The sequence below is a fragment of the Stegastes partitus genome, unplaced genomic scaffold, assembly GCF_000690725.1.
Source record: "Stegastes partitus isolate 25-593 unplaced genomic scaffold, Stegastes_partitus-1.0.2 Scaffold581, whole genome shotgun sequence".
Classification (NCBI taxonomy): Eukaryota; Metazoa; Chordata; class Actinopteri; family Pomacentridae; genus Stegastes; species Stegastes partitus.
In genome coordinates this window covers 60,878-76,713 of record NW_007578312.1, presented here as the reverse complement: position 1 = coordinate 76,713, position 15,836 = coordinate 60,878, and the positions used below count along the sequence as shown (strand labels likewise).

The 15,836-nt window shown below is 39.1% G+C and overlaps 1 long non-coding RNA gene across 1 annotated transcript; it reads right to left on the bottom strand.

The window, feature by feature from the left end:
• Positions 1-1,392: 1,392 nt before the first annotated feature.
• On the bottom strand, positions 1,393-13,832 carry LOC103362540 (uncharacterized). The gene is made up of 3 exons (XR_520469.1): positions 13,723-13,832; positions 10,240-10,375; positions 1,393-1,555 (listed from the first exon to the last, which is right to left on the bottom strand). It is a non-coding gene; the product is annotated as an uncharacterized LOC103362540 (long non-coding RNA).
• Positions 13,833-15,836: the final 2,004 nt, after the last annotated feature.

Sequence of the window (15,836 nt, the reverse complement as noted above, 5' to 3'; positions counted from 1 at the left end):
ACAACCCCACACCATAATCCCCTTTCCACCAAACTTTACACTTGGCACAATGCAGTCGGACAAGTATCGTTCTCCTGGCAGCCGCCAAACTCAGACTTGTCCATCAGATTGCCAGATGGAGAAGCGTGATTTGTCACTCCAGAGAACGTGTCTCTACCGCTTTAGAGTCCAGTGGCGGCGTGCTTTCCATCACAGCATCCGACACATTGCATTGCACTTGGTGATTAATGGCTTAATAATTGTAACCCATAATTAAAACCAATTCCATGAAGCTCTCTACACACTGTTCTTAAGCTAATCTGAAGGCCACATGAAGTTTGGAGGTCTGCAGCGATTGACTCTGCAGAAAGTTGGCGACCTCTGCTTCCTATGTGCCTCAGCATCCGCCAACCCCGCTCTGTCAGTTTACGTGGCCTACCACTTCGTGGTTTAATTGCTGTCGTTCCCAAGCACTTCCACTTTGTTACAATACCACTGACAATTGACTGTGGAATATTTAGGAGCAAGGAAATTTCACGACTGGACTTGTTGCACAGGTGGCATCCTATCACAGTACCACGCTGGAATTCACTGAGCTCCTGAGAGCAACTCATTCTTTCACAAATGTGTGTAGAAACAGTCTGCATGCCTTGGTGCTTGATTTTATACACCTGTGGCCATGGAAGTGATTGGAACACATGATTTCAATTATTTGGATGGGTGAGTGAATACTTTTGGCAATATAGTGTATTTTCTGGCCTTTTTCTGCTTCTTTCACATTTAAGTCCTCAGTGGACTCATTCTTCAATGGAACATAAAGTCCTGCACAAGCATGGCTACAAGTAGAAAGAACTCAAAAAGGTATTTTGTGCAGTATGGCACAGTTATGACATAAATCATTAAGAAAGAAGAAACAAAATTTGAAATTCTTTGATTGCTTATTTTACAAAAATTGGAAAAAAAAAAAAAACTGGAGTCAACATGTGCAACATTTTTTAAGTGCCCCAGCTGTTACCAATATCATTGGAAAGTTGACAATTCAACAATTCCTTCCATTTTTACAGTTTCTGGTTCTGATAAACAGTGTAATTGTAATTAAAATGTAATATTCCTTTCAAACACGGCAGTAAGTGTTGCGGTCCATAGGGTTAGGTGTATATTTATATAGGGCACTCAATATTTTTAATTATCCTTAACCCTGACCTACCTGTCAGAGTGGACACATCGCAGTATACTCGTTCTAGGTCGCGGTGGTTCCCCGGTGAAGCAAGCTGAAGAGGCTGGGGGTCCACATCCAGGGCCCCCGGCGCCTCCTGCTGCCCCTCATGGAGGGAGAAGGCTGGCTGGGAGTCCAGATGGGCCTGTAGGGGCCAGGAGGGAGGAGAAAGAGAAGCTTGACGAGAAGGAGAGGAGGGAGTGAAGGCAGGGTGGGACAGCTTGACTGGGGCTGGAGTGTTCAGGGTGAAGACAGACTCAGAGCTGGGTGTCCCACTGCAAGACTAAGGCCCCCTGGTTCCTCAGAGAGAAAACACAGGCAGCCAGGGCACCTGACTCAGGCTGGCACTGGAGGTAATGACTTGAGGAAGGAGAAAGCAAAGGGGGAGAGAGGACAGAAAAGACATTAGAATGTTTCAGGAATGGAATATGCAAGAAAGTCTCATGTATTACCTGCACGTGCATTTTACTGCATGTTGCATGCATTAGTACATGCCGAGAGAGCAGTATGGTGTAATGACAGTTCAATCGTTCAAGTAAGTATATCTAATAAAGACATTGTTTGTTAACATTTACTCTCTAGGATTATGACAGTTTTGTTGTTTTTTCACTACACACGTGGACAAAATTGTTGGTACCCCTCGGTTAATGAAAGAAAAACCCACAATGGTCACAGAAATAACTTGAATCTGACAAAAGCAATAAAAAATAAATGTTCAATGAAAATTAACCAATAAAAGTCAGACATTGCTTTTGAACTGTGGTTTAACAGAATTATTTTTAAAAAATAAACTCATGAAACAGGCCTGGACAAAATTGATGGTACCCTTAACTTAATATTTTATAATATTTTTATAGTTAACATAACATCACGCTGCTTGGAGATGGTCTTATAGCCTTTACCTTTGGCATGCTTGTCTATCATTTTCTTTCTAATCTCCTGAGACAACTCTCTCCTTTGCTTCCTCTGGTCCATGTTTAGTGTGGTACACACCATGTCACCAAACGGCACAGTGACTACTTGTAACCCTATAATTAGGCCGACTGACTGATTACAGGTTTGTAGACACCTGTGATGCTAATTAGAGGACACACCTTGATTGAACATGTCCCTATGGTCACATTATTTTCAGTCTTTTCTAAGAGTACCATCATTTTTGTCCTGTTTCACGAGTTTATTTTTTTAAATAATTCTGTTGAACCACGGTTCAAAAGCAATGTCTGATTTTCGTTGCTTAATTTTCATAGAATTTTTATTTATTATTACTTTTGGCAGATTCAAGTTATTTCTGTGACAGTTGTGGGTTTTTCTTTTATTAACCGAGGGGTACCAACAATTTTGTCCACGTGTGTATGAGAAATATAATAGACCCACAAAGCAGAATACGAAGCATATAACACCAATGATAATCAATTCCTGTTGCAGATTTACAAATTAATGTGGGTTGTACAGTGATTTCAAATATTTGTACAGCCAGACTCTAACATACTGTATTCCTGTGATCAAACGCTTTAAAAAAAAAAAAAAAAAGCATCCCATAGTAATATAAAAAAACAGCAACTCTAGCAACATACAGAACTGTACATAGCATATGGTTTTATATGTATTTATATAGCCACTCTTCATGGTAAATGTTAAGATAATTATTTTCATAGAGACCCTTACAATTGTCACGGGAAGTAACAAGGCAAGTTACAAACTGGCATAATGAAAATAAACATGACGTGCGGGTCCACCCTCGACTTGCTATTTAGATTTTAGTTTCTGACACATCTAAGTATGTAACTGATTCTGCTGTGTTTTTTAAAAGAGGTTTAAAAGAACCTTTTTGTTGGATTAAAGAGTCTTTCACTATTAACAAAGCAGGACCCAGTCTCCAGTCTGTGTTTTAGGGTCACAAAGATAGAGTTACCACTGCCTGAAGCTCCACATAGATCAGGTTCCTCAAAACAACGTTCCCACAAGTACACTGTACAGCAAGACCTAGCTCATGCTATATGAATTATACACAGAGTCAATACTAACAGAAGGTACAGCCCTGGCTACAAAATGTCAGTTAGGATCTGCACTTCTGTTCTGTGAATTAATCAGTCCAGTTTGTCACATAGCACACCATACGGTATGTCCCAATAATGCCACCTACTTTATATATCTTTGAATCTGCACATACACCGTTATATATATACACTTTACACTTTGTTTTTAAAGGTAACAGAAGAATAGATAGCGAATTCCCTACTAAAGGCAAATGTAGTAATATAGAGCAAAGTACTGCAAGCACAAAAAATAATATTGTGCATCTAAAATTGGTCACAATGTAGTCAAAAATACATTAAAAGTTTAAACTGGATCCTCGTCAGAATTATGTATTTTTGTAGTGTTCAGTATTCACTCTGATGAAATGCCTTATGTAAAAACATTATTTGCTTTGCAGCATATTCAAAGCGCATAACATTGGCAGATCTCCTCTCTAGATTCTCCATCACTGCTCTTGCCAAAGCACCAGTTTCAGCTTTTAGAAACTGACATGTGGATCCTCCTACACTAAGATTTTAACGAGCAAGTACTTTTTTTTTTTTTTTTTTAATAAAATATGAAGATATTCTCACAGAGTTCAAATAGCTGGGTATTTATCTGTGTTTTATTGTTAAAATAACACCTTCCTCATTAATTGAAGCTACATAAAGGCTTCATGTTTTATCCCGGCTGGTAACAAAAGGACACTTGATACCTCAGCCTAGTTATTGCAGTCAATAAAACATGCTGGCTAGAGGGCAAAGGGTTAGGTCCAATTAAAGCAACAGCTACTGGCAAATACAGCACAGGCTAATGCACATATGCACATGACACAGCTGAAGACTGCAGCTGTATCCACATGCGCTATCAAACACACCTATCTGACTACACATGAGTTAATGCCCCTCCCCTCAGCACCGGTATCACTATGACCACCCCAAGCAGAGGCCCTTTTATCTTATATATCTTGTGGTCTCTTCTGCTTTCCACTGCATCCAATCAGCTGAGTGTTTTGGTTTGTGGCCAACACTTCCCCATCAATCATCTCTCTCTGTTTTAGAGATGTCTCGGGAGTCACAGCGCACCCATAGACTTTACTTTTGATATTAACCAGTGTGAATATTTATCAGTCTGACCATTTCTGGCAGGAAATCTATGTGTAGTGTGACCAGAGATTGCAGGTTCTCACATAAACATATTCACAGCGGAATTACACTCACCTAACATAGACCCTGAAGGTAAAAAATATCCTAATTTCATATGTACGCAATATAAAAGCAATGCACTCATGGAGAGAGAGAAGAGGCCTGTACAAGCTTTTGTCAGTTCCAATTTAGCAGTTACTGAAACACACCATTGGTTAGTCAACCGTGCAACCAACCAAGACCCTGTCAGCCACTTAGGGGTGACACCAGAGGATGTGGTTATTAGCCCTCTCCCCTTCTTTTGTATTCCCATCTTTTTAGCCTGCTAGGCGGGATGCCAGAGAAAGAAAGGAAAAACCAGCCAGCTGAGTAATCAGCTAGGACATCATTCAAACAGAACATAATGGAGCTGCAGAGAAGATGAGTGCACCAACCTCAACAACAGTCAGCAGTCAAAAAAAGACTTACAATGCCATCAGGGATTTTTCAAAGTGTACACATAACCGAGGCAGGTGAGATGTTCAGTCTCATAAAACAATAATTATTTGCAGGAATTACAGTAAAAAACGTTGGTGTTGTGTGCTTCTGACTTCACGTCACACCTGAACTGAAATCCTGCCTTTGACCTTGGAGCCTGGACTGAATCTGAGCGAAAGAGGTGAAGGTTCTTTAGTACTCTGTGCAAACAATGCCCTTCCAGGAGGGTGTGTACGTGAGCTGAAGCACACAGGAGAGAAGAGTGGCTGAGCCAGGAGGGGGAGGGACAGAGAACGCCTGCACTCAGGGAGTTCTCTGAGGGTGCATTTGAGACATGAGGACTTAGGAAAGAGGGTACAAAAGACACTGATTGTCAACACTTTATATTCACCCTATCATTAGCAGATTGGATGAGCCACATTCTGCATGCAAGCCAGAAGCCTCTTTTCTTTTATCTCTTGTTTGCAATTACTAGAAGAAGGAATCCACAACTAAGAGCTTAGGTTGAAACAGAGAACAAGACAAAATGTTAGTAGTTATTTTGTAATTATTGCAGCAAGGTATAAAAGATCTACGTTTTTGGAAAATTTAAGCAGCATTGGTTAGGCTTAAATATAGCAAAACATGAACTACAACAGTTTTTTTAAACTTATAAGAAAATCAAGTGGAACTTATCGCAAGTAACTGGGTGATTCATTTAACAAATACTTTTTTAAGTTCATAAATAAATTTGTTGACACTACTTCTATAGTGGCATGAAATCAAAGATATGTAGTGAAGAAGCACTTTTTTCAGTTGTACTTTTTGTCATATGTCCATCAGTTACAATCCTGTAGAAAGCCTATCCCAACTGACACTGGGCAAGAGGTGAGTTACACCCTACATGTCCCCAGTCCATCGCAAAGCCTAACTCAAAGAGACAAACAAAAATGCATGCACACCTTCGGCCAATTTAGAAACACCAATTAACCTACCATTTAAGAATGAAGTCAGAGCAACTGGAGAAAACCAGTGCAGGAGAATATGCAAACTCCACACAGAAAGGCCAGCAGGATCAAACCCAGACGTTGTTGTGATGCCAACCACTGCCCCACTATACTGCCTGTAGCTTTCACCCAAAAAGTGGAAATGAACACCCAAGAAGTGGAAATGAATGAGGTTAAAAGCAGCCAATTTTAATTAGCCTATTTCCTAAGCATGTATTTTTTAAGCAAAACAGTTTTTGATTATGCTTTCCTTTCATTGACAGGTCACGGAAATGCGAAGAGGAAAAAGGCAAGTATCTGTAAACATTTTAATAATGGTGTATAAAGTGCAGTAAGTCAGTTTTGCCTATACAGCTCGACACACTTTGTAGGCATTTGCCCTCCACACAAATATAACTGGAATTTCCCATGTTACTACTCACAAAGTCAGACATCTCCACCAAAAACATTTTTTGTAAGCAGGTGCGAAATTCCTCAATGTTTAACCTGCAAAACACAAGTCATTACTCCTTTTACACCCTTTTTGTTTCAGCTAGAAAGAAAAGTTGTGTGGAAAAAAAATCCTTATTTTTCTTACTATTTTGGAAAACATTGCATAATTCTACCCAAAGGTTATGCCAAGAAAACCATGTGAGATGTTTTAGAGGGGAAGCACTCTCTCATATACCAGGGACTACAGCTACAGCTATATTTGTGAGGGGTCACAACCCAAACAGGCCGAGTGTCCTTGATTTAATCTTTAACAAGGCAGCAAACAAAACTGTGTAAACATTTTAGGCACTTGAAATGTTTAGACTCTTATCCAGCGAACAACACCATCAGTAAGGTGATCTGATCATTCCCAAATTCATCCTGGAACACAACAGCTACCCCAAAAAAACAACCAGAGTCACAAATCTTTAGTGACAAGAAGAACAAGGAGTCCTGCAACAGATGGTATGACCCTGATCCCAACATAATAAAGTCAGTCTGGGAGTAAATGAAGACACTATCGACATTTAAAGAGTATAAATCCAAAAAAGAGCAGTAGCAACTTCTTCAAGATGCATGGAACAACCTCCAAGTACTTTGAAACACTATGTGCAAGGGTTCTTCACTTTGTGTGAAGTTAATGGACAAAAAGAAACCGAACAAATCTGGTTAAAATGAATAAAATGAAAGGCAAAAGCACATTCTTTTCTCGCTCAAACTACAAGCTACTACAAGCTGCTTGCCTGCACAACCTGCAGAGTTGGTTATTAATAGAACAGGAAAGTTAACAATAATAAATAGAAAGTGAGACTGTCTTTGATTTTTTTACTTCATCAAAATCTAGGAAAAAAAACAAGTACAATACTAACAATAACAGTAAGTAGAGCCTTGACTTCAAGTGCTTTAAATTCCTTGGAGTGCAAATAAACTCACTCAATTTCAATATGAAAAACACTTCATAGTTTTGGCCTTCAGAACACCAGAGAATAATGCACATGGTGTGGAGGACTGAAATTACTTAATGATTACGAGGCACTATTTGCCGGGCTAAGAGGCCATGTGTTGCACATAATGCTTTGAGATATTTGTTCTATGCGTTAATTCTGAAAATCTGTCTATGACTGTGTGATACTACAAAGCTAGCACAACGAAAAACTTTAGTCAAATTATTTAAAAGCTGCATCTCTTCTGCTGAATTTATCCTCCCTTCATCACCTATCTAAACATCATGCTGGATTAAATATTTGAACTTTATCAGCTAAGAGGATAAGGTCAGCCAACGGTGCATCTACAGTCTGTTCTTGTATCGAGATAAGCGAACATGCATCAGGTCACGATCAGACCGCATCATTAAGTCCTCAGACGATCCACAATACCTATAACCTGCTTACAAGCACACGCATCACAAGACATTTATGGCACAATTAAACTGCAATATGATGCCTGACAAGAAAAGCATGAACAGTATCTGTGTTGCCAACCACTACAATATTCTGCTCCTTGGATTCCAACTGTGACACTCACACAAAATTGAAGACCACATTGATCCTTCACTCTATTTTAATTCAAACAAGGCAAACTAAATGCAAGAATAAATTAATAGTGAGGTTAAAAAGTGAAAATTATCTAAATAATAAAACTTTAAACTCACTACACACTGGGCTGAAAACTTTAGAAGTTAATAAATTATTGTTAGATTTTATCAGTGACCACCACACAACATTATACAACCAAATAACAATAATAATATTGAATTTCCCTTCTGGGATGAATAAAGTATTTTTCATTTTCATTCATAAAACTGTTTATTCTTGAGGTACATAAACTCCACACAGCAAAAAACAATTCTATCCTGAAGTGAAACTAGAGTGAAACAACTGACAGTTGTAAAACTATAAATGACCTCATCCACTCATTATGGGCAATTACAGTTGTTCTGAACCACCAGACTCCATCATAGCACTGAATTGTGACAATCTTTTGTTTAACCATTAGCAACCTACACTCACTTCACCAAGTTCCCATAAAAGGTAACATTTATGAGTCATTTCGTGATATCGGCCATAAAGAAGACGCCAGTAAGAGCTAGGAAGTGGGAGATTCAAACTCACATGATGACAGTTAGTTAGGCTGGTGTCGTCTCATCACTTTGTCAAATACATATAACGTGGATATGTTGTAGAATTATCTCTCTATTGATCTGTTATACTCAAAATAATATCTTTGCTTAAGAATATCTGGGATATGACTGCACAGTGCAGACATTATGACTTCATGACAAAACAGGTTGTAGTGTCAGATACAAAACAAATATTGAGGTTTGCCACATTAAAAGATAGCTGGAAAGGCTTAGGAAATTAGCTAACACAGCTAAGATAAAAACCCAGGGAACCGGAGGAAAGGGCAGGACTGCAACTAATGGGTAATTTAAATAGGAATGATTAATTGTTTGTTAATATAACACTGAATACTCCAGTGTTAAAGATCACAGCCAGTTATTATTAGAAGCACAGATGAAATAGAAATAACACGAAAAAAAGGGCATGGGAAACAACAGAGCACCGTAAGCAGGAATGTCACCCTGACAACTGGGAGAGCTAAATCTGGACAGCAGCTCCACGTAAAAAGAAAGTGGTCAGAAAAACCCAAATACCAATCACTCACTCTCTAAAGAGGAATCTGCTCTGTTCACTCAACATGTGTCCCGTAAGATCTGCTCTGGGGAGCTGTAACGGACACAGAAAATCTTGGTTCAAAACGTCATACACCTAATCCAACATAATCACCTTGCAGATTTTTGAGATTTGAGCAGAACAACAACTTCTCTGACTCAAAGTTAAAGATATAGCCAGTGTACCACAAAGAGTGAGCCTGCTGAGTTACTCACTGCCATGACCTTCAAGACAGAAATACTACAGACAGATCAAAAAGCAAGGCTGAAATAATTAATTTAGATTGTAAATGCTCATCAGTACTATCCAAAGTCCTAAATCAGATATTATGCATTTTAATGATGTTGCAAAGACAGCATGAAACAACAGAATATTTCACAGGAAGACAATATTGTCTATGGCCCTTCGTTGAATCCAGCTGAGTTTTCTCATAGTCACAATCAACAACTGATGTGCCAAACTTTAGGGGGAAAAAAACAAAACATTGGAATGTGTAACTTAGAGCCAAACTGGATTAAATTTGCAAATCTGTATGAGGTTGTGTTACAGGTTACTGTAGAGGAGAAGTGTCTCTGAGATACCCTGAAAGCTGAACATAAGGGCAACAGATTTCTGCACACTATTCTTAAGTTTTAACATTCTTTAGAGATGATATACAAGTTGGATAAAATGCCACGCTTTTCGTAGCACACACGTTTCTCTAACCTATAACCTCCTTCTTCTGTTATTTAGGCTAAACAAGCTGGAAAGGTATAACACCATCTGACAGTTACAGCATGACGCCAACATGTTCAATCATGAATGTTTGCGTCTTATGTTATGACACCTATCGTGCGCCTGTTTGAGTGAACTGCGAGGCCAGAAACGGTTGATGCATAAAACAACAGACAGAAAAGAAAGTTTCAAAAGTACAAAAAGACAAGCCTGAAGCAAAATTAAAGAATCCCAGTGACTAATTTATATAAAATTAAATGATCAGCACACTCAAAAAACAAATGGAAATCAATCCCTCATTAATAAATATCTTTTTTTGTGCCCAAAGCGGCTAAATTCAGCAAACAAAACATCTTTTCACTGAGTTAGGTTGTGTTGACACGACAAACACCAGGAGTGGAGGAAAACAAAAAGGTAAACGCTTCTATGCTGGATCAACATTAATCAACAGAGACTGAATACAGCTGCAGCAGTTCAAGGGAGAAACAGCATGCTAATATGCTAATAACACAGGACAAACTCATTGATACGGTACTGATAGTGAAACTGTGAAAAGGACTTACTGTGCTGCTGCAGTAGTTGTCTTAGCATTTGGTGTTCAGTGTAGGATACTTCCTTTAATGTATACCCGTCAATTTAAACGCTCTCCGCTGCTAGTGCTGTTTTACCGGCCGGCTTCTGTCCTGTCCTGAGCGTGTCCTGTCAGAAAGAGAGAAAGCAACAGTGAGGCAGGGTGGAGGTGGGGCTGAACAGGGAACGAGAGGGGAGGCGGTGAAGGAGGAGGAGGAGGGACGTCCAGAGAAAAAAAAGGCGTGCTGGTTTACCACAGTGTGAGCCTGAGACACAATAAGGACAGTAGTAACTCAAAAAAAAGAACATGATAGAAGTCTGTGAGTCAGCATGTCCTCAGATTAATGTCATACAGCAGATCAGACTTCCCTCTTCCTCATGAAAGCAGTGATTTGCATCAACCAAATAGTACAAAGAGCCTGGCTTTGGTCTCAACTGTATTATACAAATTAGATTGAGTCCTATAGTTCAACCTTTATCACGTTGCCAAGTCTGTTTCCAAGCACTGCTGGCCACTGATTTACAGACAGTAATCAGTGATTAATTACTGGCTATCTAAGACAACAAAACTAACAAATCAGTTCAGTTTAGTCTAGTACATGTCTTCTCTTGGCCATTGGTTTGCAGCCGTTTTACCTGCTGAGGGAATTTTCACACATCCTGGCAATTGCAGTTTACTTGACTGATGCTGCTGTGGCCTGTGAGCTCTTCCACAGTGTCCCAGCTGCAAACATCACACCCTCAGTCTCTGATCATCATCTCAGGAGATTTTAATCATACATTGTTTCCCCACATTCAGCCAGTATGAGGACTGCCCTACCAGAGACGGTGGGGCCTTGGACCTGCTGTGTGCACCAGGGATGCATATTACTTAATTATTGTTATTTTCTTCTGCTTTCCTTCTATATTTTTGGATGTTGCTGTGGCGTGTAAATTTCCCCAAATGGAGGATCAATAAAAATGATTCTATTCTATTCTGTTCTATTTTCTTTATGCTTTATGGATGATTTCTGGATGCTACTTTTGTTTAAATATAACATTAACATTTAAGGATACACAGTACCCTTGAAGGCCAATTTAAACACAAATGTTTGCTTATAGGACAACAGCAGTGATGTGTACAGTAACTCGTTTAACATGCAGCTCACAGTGAGGCCACCACTGTTTGTTAAATAAGGCTTAACTTAATGCTGGGAACAAAATCACTCTGTGGTGGTTCAGACAAATCTGTAAACAAGGATGCTGGAAACAAAGAAGCACCAAACAAAAACCAACAACTGACTGTAATTAATGTACATATTTTTAAAACAACCAGAATGTGTGTATGCATTAACATAACATACAGACACATACATGGCTGAAACTTTTGCACAATGTATATTGCACTTTAATTTTACAATCTCCTTACTCCTTGTTATGTATTACGTCATCATGTCTTACTGTTATTGTACGGCCTTGTGCAACAGTCACTTTGCATTTCAATGCCCATACTGCATGAGAATGTGACAAAGAAAAACTCTTTAAACTTGAATTAGTAGTCACTCAGTCTTATGTATTTCCACGTATACTAAAAAAGGGCACTGTTTCTGTAAGATTGTCCTCTTAATGTAAAATAGCAGACAGCCTGCCACAGTCATGACATCATAGGAAACAGCTAAAATCTTCAATTACAGCACACAAGATCTTGTTCATAAAGTAAGGAGCTTAAATTCTTCAACTTTGTTAAACTCTGAGCTGAGTCCCCTCCTTGAGGAACCACTTCTACACTCAGCAAGCTTGTTTACTGACTGAAAATAACAACAAGAAATATTTATTCATGTAAAGTGTGGGATTTGGACACTGAAAAGCAAAACCACTGAAAAGCAAAACCACTTTAAGTTAAGAAAAAGATGTTCTGAAAAGTGCACTCCAGTCCATCAGGCTTCTACTGGGGCTGAAATTAAATCTTCAGACTCTTAAACAGCTGTTATTCTATTCTCGTAGATTAATCGTAGCAACTGGTTGAGCTCCTTGAAGACGTTTCACTTCTCAAGAGGCTTCATCAGTTCTGACTGACTAGTTGGGAGTTCCAGATACTTATATTCTTTGGAATAACCATGACCTGGATGACTGAGAATCTTCACAGACAGCTGATATTCTACTTTGGTTGAAGTCAAATGTCAGCATGCGACTCCTCAAATGTGAAATATTTTCTCAAAAAGAACATCCGATCAAAAAATAGGTTAAAAAACTGAATGTGATTGAGCAAGCAATTGATCCCAACTTACACCAATTGACAGTTTATGCTACAGACAGTATTTATTAGATACCATTCAACACTACTCATTCTAATATATATATATGTGTGTGTGTGTGTGTGTGTGTGTGTGTGTGTGTGTGTGTGTGCGTGTGTGTGTGTGTGTGTGTTAATAAATCTTAATTGCAATTCAGTGCATTCTAAAAATGTTTTGAAGTTGTTCATCTTAGCAGTGTTCTTTTAAAATCCAACCTTTGTTAATGTTTTCCTGCAATAAGTGAACAGTTGTGTGAAGGTTTTAAGATCCAGGCAAAGACCCCAAAGAGAGAGAGAAAGACAGCCTGAGGCAGATTAATTATTCTTTCCCCTTGGGTTAAAGGTGTGCGTCTTACTTCAAATATCTTAGACTTAATCATGGGTTAGCAGTGTTCTCTATTCTGCCTGTGTTAATGCCAGTATTTCATATCTCAGTCAACACTGGTGAATCGCAGTGAATGAAGTGCGGTTTAAACACAAAGGTGCTATTCATGTCCATGCAGTTTGTGTGTACAGAGGCTGCACCTTGTGTGAGTCCCCGCTGTCTGACTGTACAGTAGAAACAAGAGGTGAAGACAAGCTTTTCTGACTCTAAAACCACCACCTGAACAAGATAGTGAGACTGTTTCAGGTGCGAAACTCGTGTTTTTAACCATATATTTGCACACGGTTTTGACAGAGTAGGGGCTGGAGATTAAAGGATGGTTTTACTGTAAACCTTTGTGGTTAAACCAGGGAGGTGGTAACAAAAACTAGAATTAATATTACATAATAATATCGTACAGGGATGGCAGTTTACCAGAGATTGTACATTTCACGTTTAGCGCATTAGCTAGCATTGTTATGGATAACAGGATTAGCAAAACTCCAGGACGTCAAGGCAGAAGATACCTAGCTAGCTACAAATACACAAAAAACAACACAAAATAACGCACTTTAAACACAAAACTGTGTCATTTACGTTTAACCAAAGTGTCACTGACGTTATGACTTAAATTTGGTATGTTTGTCAGTTTATTCAGAGGATGTCAAAAAGCACAACAACTAGCATCAACACCTCCCTCCACCCACGGACAGAACCCACCCTCCCGCAGCGCCGTACAAATTTCCCCTCAAAAAAAGTTTCAACAACAAACACTGAAGCGACAGGACGACGACAGAAGCGTCAGAAAGCTTTAAAGAAAAAGGAACAAGTTGGACTTACATGTTAGATTAATTCGTGTGTGTTCAAGGTCGTATTCGGTGCTGAAGTTTCCCCTTCAGCAAACTTGAAGTTTAGCTGTCACAGCGGCCGCTCTGCCCTGCGTTCCCTTTGGTCATCTCGGCAGCAATGCATCATGGGAACTGAAGTTTTCTTATTGAATTGTAAACAGAAGTCAGGAAGTGTTGGTTTCTGTAACTGTTGGTAGAAAAGAAGGACATCTGAACTGAATGATGCATGTCAGGTGTCTACATTAAAAATAAGGACTCCAATAACGAATATAAGATAAAGATAAGATAAACTTTACTGATCCCTCATTGGTACAATGTGGAAAAATTTACAGGATTTACAACAAGGGGCAAATTGGTGGTGTTTAGTCCTGTAACACCAAGTGTATCATATTTGATACATGAGTTTTTGAGACCTCTACATCATCAGTGTGATTTTTTTTTTTTTTTTCTCCTGAAAGCAAAAGTAAGCAAAGTAGTGGCGGCTCTTGACAGGTGGTCTAGCCTGCCAAACTCACTTCGGGGAAGGTTGGTCATTATTAAAATGAATGTCCTGCCCAGAGTCAATTTTGTTAGCTCAATGCTTCCCCTTCCTCTGCCCTCTCAATATTGGAGCAAGTTACAAACCGCAATATCAAAACTTCTCTGGCAAGGTAAACGACCGCGCATTAAGCTCACTGTTATGCAGCGAGAAAGGCAAGACGGTGGCCTGTCTCTCCCAAACTTTAATTTTTCAAACTTTTTACATTCTAATATTTCAATCCATCAATGCCCTCTGAGATTTGGTCCGATTATGTCATATTTGCTTTCTATATGGAGGAAGCCTGAGAAACTGGCTGGTTGTTCTGCTGTGAGGGGCCCACATTTTCCAATATTTAAAAATGACAATTTGTTGATTGGCAATCAACCCATTCATTTTCCTGATTAGGAAAGAAATAATATTTACATACTTGGTGATATTTATGGGGAAGGGGGGCTACTTGCTTTTCAGGACATGTGTGCTAAGTTTGTTGCTCCACGTGCCTCTTTTTTTTTTTTTAATTTATAGTTGAGGTTGTCTTGATGGGCAGTGGCGCCCCGTTACAGAGCCCTCTCACACCACACCCTCTTCATAAACTATTCCACTCTACCAGAAGCAGAAGTGGCTTTGTTTCAAGACTGTACGCATTCTTGTTGCAGCATTCTTACAGACCCCCGGCATTAGACACGTTGTGGAGAGAAGACATTCCAGATCTGAATCTCACACTTGAGTGGGATAAAGTATGGTTTAATGTGGGATTAGCGTCCAGAAATCCTGATCATCAGCAAATACATTACAACTATATACATAGGATATACACAACTCCTAGGAAGCTTCATTTGGTGAAGGTTAGGGAAGGGAGTGTCCTCCAGTGGCCAAGTTTTGGAAGATGGTTGCCCTCAACCTCTCTAAGCTGTTCAAGAGCAAACTGCCTTGTTTACCTGCTACACTCATTTTGAATGATCTGCCAAAATTTGGCTCAACCCTGGACAAGACAAGAGCATTGCTAGCTGGACTTATAGCTGGGAAAAAACTAGTCGCCACACGATGGAAACTGCCACACTTACTCTCTTTCCGAGCATGGGTTCTGACGTATTTGGACATTGTTTATTTGGAGTTGTCAACAGTCAGAATTCACGGAGCTAAAGACTCTGCTATAAAGACTTGACACTCTCTTCTAATTAGCCTCCGTGGGCTTCAAGTGTAAGGTATGACTGAGGCTTGTAGTTCTGGATCCAGGGAATGTTCTTTTTTGTTTTTTGGGGGGTTTTTTTCTCTCTCTCTCTCTTCTTCTTTTTTTTTCTTTTTGTTTTGTTCTGTTCTGTTTTAAGGTTATTACTTGTGTTATTCTAACTGTATATCTCAAGTTCTATACAGGTATGTAAATTCCCATATACTGTTTTATTATTGTAATGTACATATGCCTGACTTTATTTTTCCTATCTAAAATAAAATAAAAATTTGATCACAAAAAAAACAATCACAGCCGTTTTAATTCTCAAGAAACAGCAGCTTCTGCAAGTCCGACATCTCTGTGTTTGTTTTGTGTGCCATTTAAATAACATCTGTAGTAGATGCTAATTTTACCT